Genomic DNA, 13961 nt, shown 5'->3' on the forward strand with positions numbered 1-13961 from the left:
TATATGAGAAAGCAGGGTGATGAGCAGCCGTGATGATCAAGCCAGTAAGAAGCACTCCTCTATGGCCTCTGCATCAGCCCCTGCTTCCAGGTTCTCTCCCTGTTTGAGTTCCTGTCTTGACTTCCTTGGATGACAGACAGTGATATGGAAGTGTAAGCCAAATAAACCCTCTCCTTCCCAAGATGCTTCAGTCACGGTGTTTCATCACAGCAATAGTTACTTCAAGTTGGTACCAGAATAGTAAGGTACTGTGTGACAGACCTGATCATGTTGTTTTGGGGAGGATTGTGGAAGGACTTTGGATCTTTGGGCTAGAAAAGCCATTAAGTGTTGAGAGCTCAGTGAGCTGTTGTCCATGAACTTGGAGGATAAGAAGGTTGAGAGCAGTGTGGACCATGGAGGCCTGGCTTGTGAAGTTTCAGTGGGAAGTAAAGACTACAGGGCCCGCTGAGTGAAGAACCTGTGATGTCTGGTCAGCTGGAGCTGAAGAATTGACTGTGACTAACAAGAGAACAGAACCACTGAAGTAAAATCTTTGCTTTGCTGGGACAATAAATGCTGGTCATCTGGGGCTGAAGAATCATCTGTGATTAAGAGACCAGCACCACTGAGGTGAAATCTTCTGGGAACTGTTTCCTGGTGGTCAGCACACAGAAGCCATGTTCCAGAAGCAGCCAAGGGTGTACCTCATGGTAGCAGTCAAACTTGGTAGTGTAAGAACTACCCAGATGGTATTTGTTTTGAAGGCATGACAGGGACATGGAGAGAAGGTGAGGCTTGGCACTGTGTAACAGGGCTGGAGTCCCCGAAGAGAGCCCAGGAGAGGCTATTGGTGATAGTGCAGCCCAGTTGCAGCAAGGGACCCCAGCAGTTTGAGAGATGTCAGAATTATGGGTTGACCAGCAAGAACAGCAACAGCCATGGAGTGGAGCCAGCTAAAGCCAAGAAGACAAACTGTTTGTCAGAGGGCAGAGCTGGAGAAGTGACCCAAAGGCCTCGGAGGAGCTCAGAAGATTGTGAGTGAATCCTAGACAATTAGACATTACACTTTTGGAGTTTGGTTTTGCTTTGTTAAGATTGTGACTGTGCCCTGATTCTTCCCTCTCTAAGTAAGAACATGTTTACTTTTGATTTTACACAAATCAAAAGAGCCCACCATTGAAAGACTTTAAATTTTGAAAGACTTTGAAAACCCTTTCCTTTCCAAGTTGCTTTGATCATGGTGTTGCATCACAGCAACAGTCACCCTAAGATACTGTCATTGTGCAGGGTGTTGGGTCCCTGGTTCCATAGTCCTAGAAATGTTAGCGCTCTTATGCAGTCCTTTGAGGTCAAGGTTCCTCGGGGCATGGGGACTGCTGATGTGGCAGTTTCCAGATGGCACTAGATACATAGATTGCTCAACCTGCTGCCAGGTGCTAGTATTACAGCTTTGAGCCCTTGGCCCCAAATCATGATAGCTCTCTGGAACCCTTCCTGTGACTAGGGCACACAGTGTCTCTTCTCTGACTCCTGAGCATCCTTCACCCTTTAGTCTGAATTCTTAATCCTCTCTGGTCATTTTCTCCTTCAGCTGCCATTTTTCCTGCCCTCACCTCTCTGAAGCCAAGACTGGAAGTTTCAGTTGTCAAACACCCAGCTACCTTTCTCGCTTCACAATTCAGCTCTGCTTTTATTGGTTCTGATGTTGCAACTCCAGGGAAGCCAGCCATAGAGAGTCTCTCACTAAGTGACCAGAGCAGCCTCATTGTATAGCCCCCAAAGGACCACAGCCACTGAGGCTTGTGTTCGAGTCAAGCATAGCCTTACCGCCTTAGCCACAGTCAAAGCAGTTTCTTTGCTAACTACCAAGAGAAGTGTTTTCTCACTCTTGTAGGTGACAAAGGCTACAGGGTCATCTTGTGTTCCTGAGGCTTGTCTCTAATACTCCTGGCTAAGGCTGTGCCTTCAGGAGCTAGGGCATTTGTGGAGGGTTTCAGGTGGCTGGCACTGGTTTAAGAGTAGTCCAGCTGGCTTTTTGACTGGCACTCTTTGTATTCAAGGCAGCCAGGGTTGCAAATGAGAATCCAGCAACTGCTAATTGGGACGTCAAATTGCTTCATCCCTCACAGTCTTTACTTATTTACAGGAAGGAGAACATCAGAAAGCATGCACACAATAATGCGCACAATAAGAACATAAAGAGCTTCATTAGCGCTGATGGCGATTTTAACAGTTTAACAGCATGTTAGCAGTGTTTATCCATTTGTCCATCGCCCCAGGGAAAGACACGTTCCCCCATCTGTCTCACAAATCCGCAGGTTCATTTGGAACATGCTTTTTAGAAGTTACACATTTTTCCCTGAGAAAATGTAGACAAGCTCTGGAGAAGTGTGTGGTCTCTGCTCCTCATCTGAGAGCCACCATTCCAGGCAATTGCTAAAGGCAGGCTCCAAAGTCTTCAGAGAAATGGATCATTTCACGTGTCCTCTGGTCACCAGCTTATTCTTAACGCCTAAATTAAAGTATAAAACCTTTTTCTTGGGTTGTGTATCAGCTAGGGTTTTCCAGAGAAACAGAATGAACACACATACACACAAACACATGTAGATGCAAAGAGAAATATTTTAAGAAACTGTGGACATGCTTATGGACCCTTGGCAAGTCTGAAATTTGTAGATGATCTGGCAATCAGGGATGAGCCAAAGTTGTAGTCTAAGTTCAAAGGCTATCTTCAGCAGATTTCTCCCTTGCTCATAGGAGGTCAGATGTTTGTTCTTTTTGGCTGTCAGCTGATTAGATGGGACCCACTCAAATTATGGAGGGAAATGCTTTCCTCACAGTGCACAGATTTAAGTATTAATCTCATCTAAAAGTCTTCTCAATAGAACATCCAGATCACTTTTGGCCACATAATGAAATCAAGGCTGAGCCATGTAGACAACAGATAATAAATATTGGAGGCACTCTCTAAGTAACTCAGGATCTCAGGTCCTTCCAACAAACAAACAAACAAGCAAACAAGCAAGCAAACAAACAAATAAATAAATAAGCTGAATTTGATGCCTTTAAAATAAAATTATTCTATGTTCATGATTAAGACACCTGGGACCAGATTCCGGGACAAATATATTTCTACACTTACACCTTTTGATGCCTGATACCTAACACATGACCTCAATGGGAACCATTAATGGTTTATGGGTGGGACATGGAAATTTGACTTTGAAATAAGCTCACACATCCCTTTCTTTTTAATGTAGTTCATAACATCTTCCTGTAATAAATGAACAATGAATCCAATTTTAATTTTAGATACTTTCCAACTTTGGAGTTATCATTATTATTTCTGGATATATATATCATTAATCTTCACATGATTGAATAGCCTCTTGGGCTTTAAAATCATGCTGTTCTATCCCAGAGTCTTACCAAAATATGGTTTTCCTGGAGTTGTGGTTTGCAGACCATCTCTCTAAGTATGCCACACATCTTTTTCTCTGTCTGCATCTTGCATTTTAAGAAGTCCAGTCTATGACACATTGCAGACTATGTTACTTCTACTAAAGTACATACCTGGGGACTCTCCAAGGAAAGAAAAGTGATCAGTGATTAATAAAGGAGTGTTTGTCCATCATTAAAAAGAGACTGGAAAAGTGACTTTTAAACACAATAGCATTGTTGAATATTTGAACAATTTTCTCTCCACAGTGGTCACCTGGATGAAGGGTTCACAACACGCCCCCACAGTTAGGCGTGTTTGCACATGCCCAGTGGACCTGGACACTTCCACCTAGCCAGTTCCAGGTCAAGATAGCCATTTCCTGGTCAAGGCGTCTCGTGTGACCAGGATCCGTGACTTTGCATGTTTATGTAAGCGCGCATCGTAGCCATGTGATCTACTCACATGTGTGGAGTAGTTACGTCGACCTGTGCACGCCCAGCCTTTATAAGCCGGCACCATATTCCCGGCTCCTTCTTCTTCTCTACACACGTGTCTCCCACAGGCCTGAGCACTCTCTTTTATCTTAATAAAACTCTTATTAGCGGATTCTGTCATGTTTCGTGACATTTCCTTGCAGGGTAAGAGCACAGCGCCGCAAAATAACTAACACTGATAGCATAGGCCAGACCTATGGATGCAGATAACTTGGGGATCCAGGCAGAGAAGGCAGGGGATTGGCTGGGTGAGATGTTAAACAAACTGAAAAAGAAAATAAAAAAAAGTCACCTAAACCAGCTCTACCTGGTGCCAGGTAGAAGGAGGAGCATAGAGCTTATGGGAGTCTGCTGGAGTCCAGCTCCAAACTGCTCCCACCTTTCAAGGGGCTGTTGGATGGAGGAGAGAGGAATGAGGAACTATTATTAGGTAGAAAGATAAAGAGATGATAAGGAAGACAGAGACACAGGATAACTTCGGGAGGGCCCTGGGCCAATACTCAGCCACCAGGAGCTTTATTCAAAAGAGCTTTTTATAATATGCCAAGGGGAGAGGCCAAAGACCTCCCCCTTACAAGATTAAAGTACACAGTACAACCAAGTATAGACCCTTCACAATACCTGGTAAACACACCCCTGGCCAAATCATCCTATTATGCAGCCCTGCTGGGTAAAGCAAGCTCAGATTCTCTTACACTGAGTAATTTGGGCTCCCACAAGAGCTGACAGCTCATTCAACTCCTAAATCTGGAGTCCTTATAGCACATATCATAATTTGGGAGCTGGTAATTGATTCAAATTGTTTAAAATGTTGAAAGAATCAGTAAATTTGGGCCACTGAGGTGGTCAGCAGGTAAAGACACTTGCTCCCAAGCCTGACAGTTCAATTTCCAGAACCCACTTGGTGGAGGGTGAGAACCAATTCTGGACTTTTGTTCACTCACCCCCACATGTGCATCCATATATATAACACCCAGAATAAATAAACATGTGTAAAAATAAAATAATCAATAAATCACATCATTGGGTCAAGCCCCAGTCTACCAAGGGGTATTTGTGGTTTCTACTTCTTCTCTTGCAAAACTGAGATAATATCTCTCTCTCTCTGTCTCTCTCTCTGCCTCTCTCTCTGTCTCTGTCTCTCTCTCTTTCACACACACACACACACACACACACACACACACACACACACACACACACACATATCCTTAAAGGTACGCTCATCCAGGATGCTATGTGTTACTTCTCATTTTCCACAGGTGTGGAAAGATGAGATGTATTATCACAGGTAGATTCATTCTCAAAGAGATGAAACTGAAACTTTGGGAAATGATTGTTGTGCCCTTTCCAAGGCCCCAAATGAGACCCAGAAATGTGACTATGTAATCAGTTTCTGTGCAAAATTTGTACAAAGGAAGGGCCAGAATGCCTTAGGATGCCAACCTACACTCACTTCTTGACCTTTGTAATTCCTGTACTATCACATGGCACTGTGATGATTAAGGCACCTTTTTGGAGACCTGGTTAGCAAGATCCAGCTTGCAATCGTATTGTGGTCCCTACTGACATTTTGTACTAGATTTTTTTCCCCCCACTGGCTGCTCTATGTCTATCAGTATCCTTGGCTTCTACCTACCAGATGCCAGTTGCAACAACACACCCTCCCCACAGTTGAGACAAAGTTTCCTAGGAAGATAACATTGGACCTTCCACTCCACTGAGAATGGTTGGGTTGATGGGAAGTTGATTTACGGATACTTTTAGCTTGCATTGAAATATAACTATGTGGGTATGGTTTCCACAATTACCTGAACTTACCCTAGCACCCATTCAGATGGTCACATGACCAGGACACAAATGCCAGCACAGAAGCACTTGGAGTGGAGCCGAGAGAAATGTGGGCAGGTCCTGCTTCAGTCCTCTTTAGCTTCACATCTTGTGGCCTGTGTGTAAAGAAACTGCTGTAAACTGTCTTTGTCCTTACTTACAATCTTAAACACTTTACATTACCACAGATGTGTTCTTATGCTTGAAGGAAGTTATCTAACTCGTCAAGAATGACAATAAATTCTTAACAGCTGAGCTAGAGGAAAGACTGGCTTACTTTTTCCCCACATTATTGAAAATATTGTAAAGTTGTTGTTTCATATAAAGGGAGTCTGAGAGTCCATGTCTAAAACAATACTGAAGAAGGTACCAAACAGGAGTTCAAGTCATAATAATGTTATAGTATTTGTTACTTATTCCAAATTCTTTTTACCTGTGCTACTTAAAAATCAAAGTACATTTAGGTATAAACAGTGATACAATTTAGAATTAAAGCATACAGTGAAAAAATAAACAAGTCTCTCTGTTTTCAAATTCTGTCATGTTTGAGATTCAGGAAAAAGAAATCAGGAATCCCCAGTAATTCTCAGAACTTAAAAAAATTATGATGTTTTAAATATACTTCTAAGAATCTTCACAATCTAATTTTGAATAGCTCAAAATAGTATAACATTTAGAAAGGATTGCAAGAAAGGGCAATTACAGAAGACAAAATGCTCACCAATGAGCTCACATACATAGTGTATTCTGTGTAAGTCCTTGGGATGCCCTTCCAGAGTAATGTGTCTTCGATACAAAAGGTATCCTTAAATGGGCAGTATCCACATGGATTCCATGAGGGGCTCCAACCTTAACAGGAGACCTGAGTTTTAAATTATGTTTTCATTTAATATTCCTGTACAATGGCATTCTTAGTAAGCACCACTAAATTATTATTTTCTTTTGGTTTATCATATCATTCAAAAATGCTCATTAGAGCTGAGCATAGTGTCACACACCTTTAATCCCAATTTTTGGGAGGCAGAGACAGCTGTATCTCTGTGAGTTCAAGGCCAGCCTGATCTACATAGTGAGTTTCAGGACAGTCAGAGCTAAATAGTGAGACCCTGTATCAAAACAAAAATATCCATTTAGAACTTAACCTTGTATCATACTACATATTTATATGTATATGTACAAATATATGCACACACACAGGCGTATGTGTGAGTGTGTGTGTGTGTGTGTGTGTGTGTGTGCGCATGGGTGTGTGTGAGATGTTTAACTTTTTTTTTGTACAGATGCATATCTTTTCCAAGTAATATAAACTTCAGTCCCCTTAGTGATTTGCATCTGAATTTGAGATATCAAAGTGAGTTCTGAGAGAGATCGCTCAAGTATTTATAGAAGTCATTTCTGGAGAGAGCTGCTATGAACACCAACCATCCCCACCCCATCCCCTTCATCACTAAGGTGAAAGAGGCTGCTCTTGTTTTACATCAAGGAAGAAGAGATGCAGCCACAGGACCACTCCAGAAGCCTGATCTTGACCCTGCACTCTAGGAACAGCTGTGCAGTATCTGACTCTCAGAAACCTAAATGAGAGAGGTGGGCTGTGCTGGCTGTTCTGGCCAGTGCCGTGAAGAAGAGGTGACTGCACTAGGGCTGTTGGTCACTAGAGTGCTTATTCAGGCAGAAATGTAGAGTGTTTCTGATGAGCCAGATGTGTGCTGCTCAAAAGAGAGAGATCACATGAAGCACTAGTCAAGCACTAGGCTACTTCCAGTAGCCTGGGACAGCTACTGGAAGACATAATAGCAATTAAAAAAAAAATCTATATGGAGTGGTCTGAAATACTAGGGACTAAAATGCTACCCAAAGCCAAGAAAAATATGCCACTGTACTACAGAAATTCCTGCTCAGCCCAGAGAACCCTGAAGAACCCACAGGGATGTCGATGTAACACAGTGCCAACCTTTAAAAGCCAGCCAGAGTCATGTGTGCAGCAAAGTTAGATAAGAGATATCTGCACCTCTGCTTCTCCTCCTGACCCAGGCTCTCCATACAAGAGTAGCTAGGTGGCTAGGATGCAGAAAGAAAAGGAAAGACACATACCATTTTGCATTGGTAGACAGCTAGACTTTAGAGGTCACCTCGGAGACAATGTCACTTCCTCATAAAGGTTTGCTCGTAGAGCTGATTCTCCTGGCTGGAAACCTTGATTTTGGGGTGGTTCTCATCTTCATTCATAAGGGTAGCTTGCTGTGCCTTCGCTGTTGGTCTTAACGCCTATGTTTGATGCCAAATTCCTGCTTTCCTTCCAGAATTTTTGGTATGTTAAAGCGGGCTGTGCTCGTGTGGTAAGATTTCAGCAGAGACCCTTGTGCTGAACCTCTTAGAAGCCTCCTGACTGCCAAATGTCACCTGTTCTGTCAAAGCTCATGGTCACATGAGGGTCATCAAGTTTGTGTCTAATTTTTCAAGACTTTGCCCATGGGTCTTTCCTCTTTATCGACTTTGTTTTGTATCTTTTACTAAAAATAAATCACAGCTACAATCACCATCCTAGGCCCAGTCCTGTAGAAAGCTGTCAAAATTGGGGATGATTTTGGAGACTCCTCATAAAGGTCCAAGTTGTGGGATACAGAGAAGTCTTACTCTTGCAAAGCATGAAGCTGTGATCATTTCAGCATCTGATATCATTTTTGGCTTCTTCAAGGGTGAAGAAATGCCATGAGGCTAATCATGTTTTAATTCAGAGATAGCACAGCCAACCTCATGAAATGAGTGTAATGTGTCTAATACGAGGTCACAGAAACCAAAAATAAACATACACTCTGATGACAACCCACAAGACAGGCTTGTTTGGCTCATCAGTACCACATACACGCTTCTCACAGTGACCACGGGTGACAGGGAGGGCAAAGATCAAAACAAAAAGAAACAACAACAACAACAAAACTCAAGAAACTCCATTTGGATTCCTGTCACTGAAGAATGGTTTGGTTGTAGAAAGCATTTGAGAACTGGGTTGTAATTAACTCTATGTTTACCTTTTGGGACACTGACAATGTCCAGTTTGTCAATGTGCTAAGGGTTATAACAGCACATTTATATCATTCCATTTTATTCATTTTTATTTTTCTAGTGCTGAAGATTGAAACTCAGGTCTCAAACATATTAGAAAGCACTGTATTGCCCAGACTTCTCAGTTCATAGGACTTGAAGGCTGATGTTCTTCCTATCCAGATCAAGACCATTCAACATTTAAGCTAGCTGTAAGGCCCTAATGCTTTTTCTTTTCTTTTTCTTTTTTCTTTCTTTCTTTCTTTCTTTCTTTCTTTTTTTTTTTTTTTTTTTTGAGACAAGATATCTCTCTGCAACATCCCTAGCTGTCCTGGAACTCACCTAGTAGACCAGGCTGACCTTGAATTCCCAGAGACTTGCGTGCCTCTGCCTCTCCAGTCCTGGAATTAAAGGTGTGCACCACCATGTCTAGCTAAGGTACCTAATTCTTAACTAGTTAAATTTTATAATAATGATTGATTTTAAATATTTTTGGCTTTAATGTATGCTAATTACTAAATTATTTTTAATAGCCTAACTAAATTATTACTAAAATATATTATAATAATAAAAATTAAGGAATACTAGCTTTATTTCTGATAAATGATACCATTTTAAACCCATTTTTTTGTTTGTTTGCTTGTTTTTCCAGTCTTACTCTGTAACCAAGATTGGTCCAGAATTAGCTATGTATCCCAGGCTAGCTTGTAAATTTCAACAATCTTACTTTAACCACATGAGTGCTAAGATTATAGAGGCATAAGCCACCAAGCCTGGCTTAAACCTGACTTTTCAGATCATGAAAGACCCAGTCTAGACACTAATCACCCTGTGGCATTTGACATAATTGAACAAGGGTATCTTAAATTAGTATTTTAAAAGTTAGGAGTATAAATTCTGCTAACACAATATAAGCAAATATTTGAAGCTGGGTTGTATCATTTGCAATTATTCTTTTGTGTATTTTTTGGTTTTAGTGAAAGAAAAATAGAACTCATTTTAAAAAACTCACATGATGAAGAGATAGGCTCCTTGTCTTATCTCTTTCTTTACTTCGTAGTATTTCAATTAAGGATTTATTTCCAAGTTTACAATGCTCACCAAGCCTCGTCCCTTGCTTATGTCCTTTCAGACATACTGAATTTTAAGCATTTTTGAGATCCACCTAATTAAAAACTGTTAGCTTTCTTCTAACTCTAACAAAGTCTTTTGCTAGTGCTGTAGGGCTTTGTTTTTCACTGTGTCTATCTGCTGTGTGTACCCTACTCCTGTTTCTCACCTGTTGAAAATCTACATAAGACCCACTATGTGGAAAGACAAGAATCTACAGTTTTAATGTGTGGGGGTGGGGGAGAGGGAGGGACAGGAAGGGAGAGAGAGAGAGAGAGCTGTTTTTATTCTAGTTAATGTTGGAAGCCTCTTTCTTGGTGAGGTATAGGTATATTATAAGCTAGTATATAAAGGATGAAATCATAAACTCACAGATGAATGATGATGGTATTAGGATATGTTTACAGCGCTATAATGACAGTTTCATAAGTATGTCCTTTTTCTCTTCGAACTGCCAAGTTGATCATTAAATATGAATTATTTTATATGTTAAGCATACCTTTAAGAAGCAGTCAAAAATGATTCAGTGTTATAAATGGTCCATAACCACCAGAGTTGTTAGACTAAGAAATGGTAGATATATTCTTTAACTTGGTGAAATAAGTGGGTCCAAGATACACAGGTTTATGACCACACTACAAAAGTCTTTGAATGAAATTCTTCTACATCAGAATAAAGCTCTGGTCTTGGAATCCATCTAGGAATTATACCACTTCATACAGCGTTCTGTCACCTGGGGGTTGGCTATATCCTACGTATGGGCTGTTATAGACCCGCCTCAAGAAAGGTTTTCATCCAGTGACTGTTGGAGTGTAGCAAAGAACAGAGATGTTGTCAAACCTGCACAATTTGTGAAATTACTTTTTTTTGAGATAGGGTCTTATGTTTCCCAGGTTTGTCTCAAACTCCCTTTGAAACTAAGGATGATGTTGAACTACTCTGATTCTTCTGCTTCCAACTCTCAAGTGGTGGAATTACTGTTGTACACCCCCACGCCCAGGTTATTATTATCTTACGTGATTTCTTGATGGATATTTGAATATGTGACTAAATATGCTTAGAGGTTAGTGCTTATGAAAACTGGGAAGTTGGTAACGGGCTGGAGAAAAGTCCTATTCTACTCACCAGATCCCACCACCGAAAGCCACTCATCTACAATGCAATCCTGAGTAATCCCATTGCCTACTGTCAGTGAAGTTGTAACCCTCACACTCATTTCTAGAAGTCAAAAATCCTAGCAGTTCAAGTACATGACAATAATCACAAACATTTTCCAAAAAACAAACAAAAGAGAGAACTATATGATGTATGTGATGTAGACTGTCAAGTGAGCTATGAATTTTAAGATCAGTTAACGTAGTTATCCCTCAGCTTTAGACTGGTTGATTCCAGGACTTCCACAGATACCAAAATCTACCGACAGTCAAGTCTCTGGGATAAAATGGCATATCATTTGCATATTTCCATAGAACCCCCCCCACACACTCTTCTGTATATTTTTATTTTTAAAGAATTTATTTTTATATTTTTGTATGAGTATGTGACTATGCTACTTGGGTGGGAGTATACCTGGAGGCCAAAAGAGGGCTTCAGATCTGCTGAAGCAGGAGTCAGAGTGGTTAGGAGCAGCCTGATGTGAATGTTGGGAACCAAACTCAAATCTTTTGGGAGAGCAGTGTGCCTTATCAACCATGGGACCACTCATCAGCTCCATTTTTATGTATTTTAAGTAATCTCCAAGTTACTCATATTGTATAAAACAATGTAAATGCCGTGAATGGAATTTTTGCACTTTATTATTTAGGAAATGATTATTAGAAACAATCTTGTAGATGTTCAGAATAGATAACTTTTTTCTGAATATTTTTGACTGCTTGTTGTTTGAGTCCATGAATGTGAAACATCTGGCTCTGAGGGGAACTCTACTTTATATCCATGTAGCAACTATCATTCAAATAACTTATATCCTAAATATGCAATTGTGTGTTGGCTGTTTAAAATTTAACACTTCATACCTACGTAAATATTATAGTAAATTGTCGTTATATATCCCATTCAGGTCATAAACCTGCCTAAGTATAATGAAAACAGAAACACCATTTCTAAAAAGACAAATCAGCTAATTTAAAAAAAATCAGTAGAAGGCTCTATTGACTTACTAAATAATAGGAAAGCATGTAAGTCTGTTTTTATGTTTCAATAAGTTCTACACACTTTTATTAATTTTGTTACTGCACCAAATAATGGGCTTCATTGTGACATTTTTACATGTATATCATTATATTTGCACAAATTATGTAAGTCTTAATGAAGAAATATAATTTCATTTGTCTGAATAACTGAATTCATTTATTTGATCAATGACCTTGGAGAAATACAGACAATGATATTTCCAAGGCAGATCCCTTGGCAAACTATTGAGAACACCTAACATACACCGAATTGGATAGAAGACTTGGGCCCTTGTTATTTGACAGGCCTGTTCACATAAAGCTTAAGGAGCTAGGTTGCTTGGATTTTCAGAAAAGTAACAATACAGGAATGCAAATAGGGGGTCTTCCACCTGCTGAATGAAATGTGAAGAAAGAAAGAGAGGAGCAAAGTCACAGAGGAACAAAGGGAGTGAGCATAGTCCAGTGATAACATGAACATGGCTGAGACTAGAGTGAGAATAGAGTAACAATATGGTCCAGATATTCACCTTGTAAGGAGGAGGAAGCTACCATCAAAACCAAACCAAAAACCACATAAACAATAAAACCTTCCTACAGAATAGACTTCACTCTTGTCGGTGGCATGGACTAGCTGAAGGCAGCTATTTGCTCTAAAGCATGGTATCTGGGCCTTGAAGCCATGGGCAGTGGAATGCAATGGTTACCCCCTTTGAAGCCCACTTCTATTGCGTGGGTCTGTAACCCAGAGACTGTCCGGATATCCATATGATTGATAGTACAATTTCTCTGCTCTCCAAACCTCCATTTCACAACTGGGAGTCTTAGCTTTTAGAGTAATTCCTTTAAAATGAACTCCAGCTGATGCGATCTTCTTGGGGCAACAATCATACAATATGAAAACAAGGAAGAAAACAAGGTACATATAAACCCGACTTAAGAATGAGTATATTGGTTTCCAAAAAACCAGCATTATGCTGTGGAGAGAAGGAAGCAAATCAATGGCTGAGTATCAGTTTTCTGCCAGGCATTCCACTTGAGATGTTGTTAATGCGTCTTTATTTAAAATTCTATGACAAAAGCACTGTTTTCCTCTGCCTTGCAAGCAAGGGACCAGAGTTGCATGCATGTGTTCTCTGGAACACAGACAGCCTCTCCTAGTGAATGGTGGGGTCTTGGCTCCAAAGCTCAGGCTCTGTGCCATTATACAGGCTGCTCCTCAAGGCATTAAGTCATTTAGTTTATAACCTAAGAAGTATCACACCTAGGGGAGGGAGAGATGTGTCAGACTTAACCTCTGAAGACAGAAGGATCAGTCACTTTTTAGATTTGGCAAGTTGAATTGTGAAAGGGACGGCAATTGTCGACTGCTCCGTCACTGTTGCCAAATGTCACAGCCAGACAAAAGTTCCATCCAAATGACTCCACTGTGCCATAGAGATCGAGGCTGACCCTGTCAGAAGCTGGGCTGGGAACAAGTTCTCTTCCCACCCGCCCACAGTACCAGTTGTTATTGATATCAAAGGCACCATACAACTAGGGCAGCAGCATTCCAGCTGCCAAGATCATGTGCTGCTGTAACTCATAACAAAGATAATTCTGCACACACACACACACACACACACACACACACACACACTCCACATACAGAAGAAACTGCTAATATTCAAAACAATCTACCAAATGCATTACAGGTTTGTAGCTGTACAGCTTTTACTTGAGCACAAAGAAAATCTCACCACACACATATTGATGGGAACCAGGTTTTATTTCTGCTTATTTATCAGTTTGTTTTCTGAGAAGAAGAAGCAAAAAGAAAGGATGAAAGAAAGCAAACAGTTCATTCTCTTTCATCAAGGATAGTGATTATAGGAAATCAAATCCAAAGCT

Source organism: Peromyscus californicus, unplaced genomic scaffold, assembly GCF_007827085.1.
Source record: "Peromyscus californicus insignis strain IS unplaced genomic scaffold, ASM782708v3 Scaffold_20__1_contigs__length_68692818, whole genome shotgun sequence".
Taxonomy (NCBI): Eukaryota; Metazoa; Chordata; class Mammalia; order Rodentia; family Cricetidae; genus Peromyscus; species Peromyscus californicus.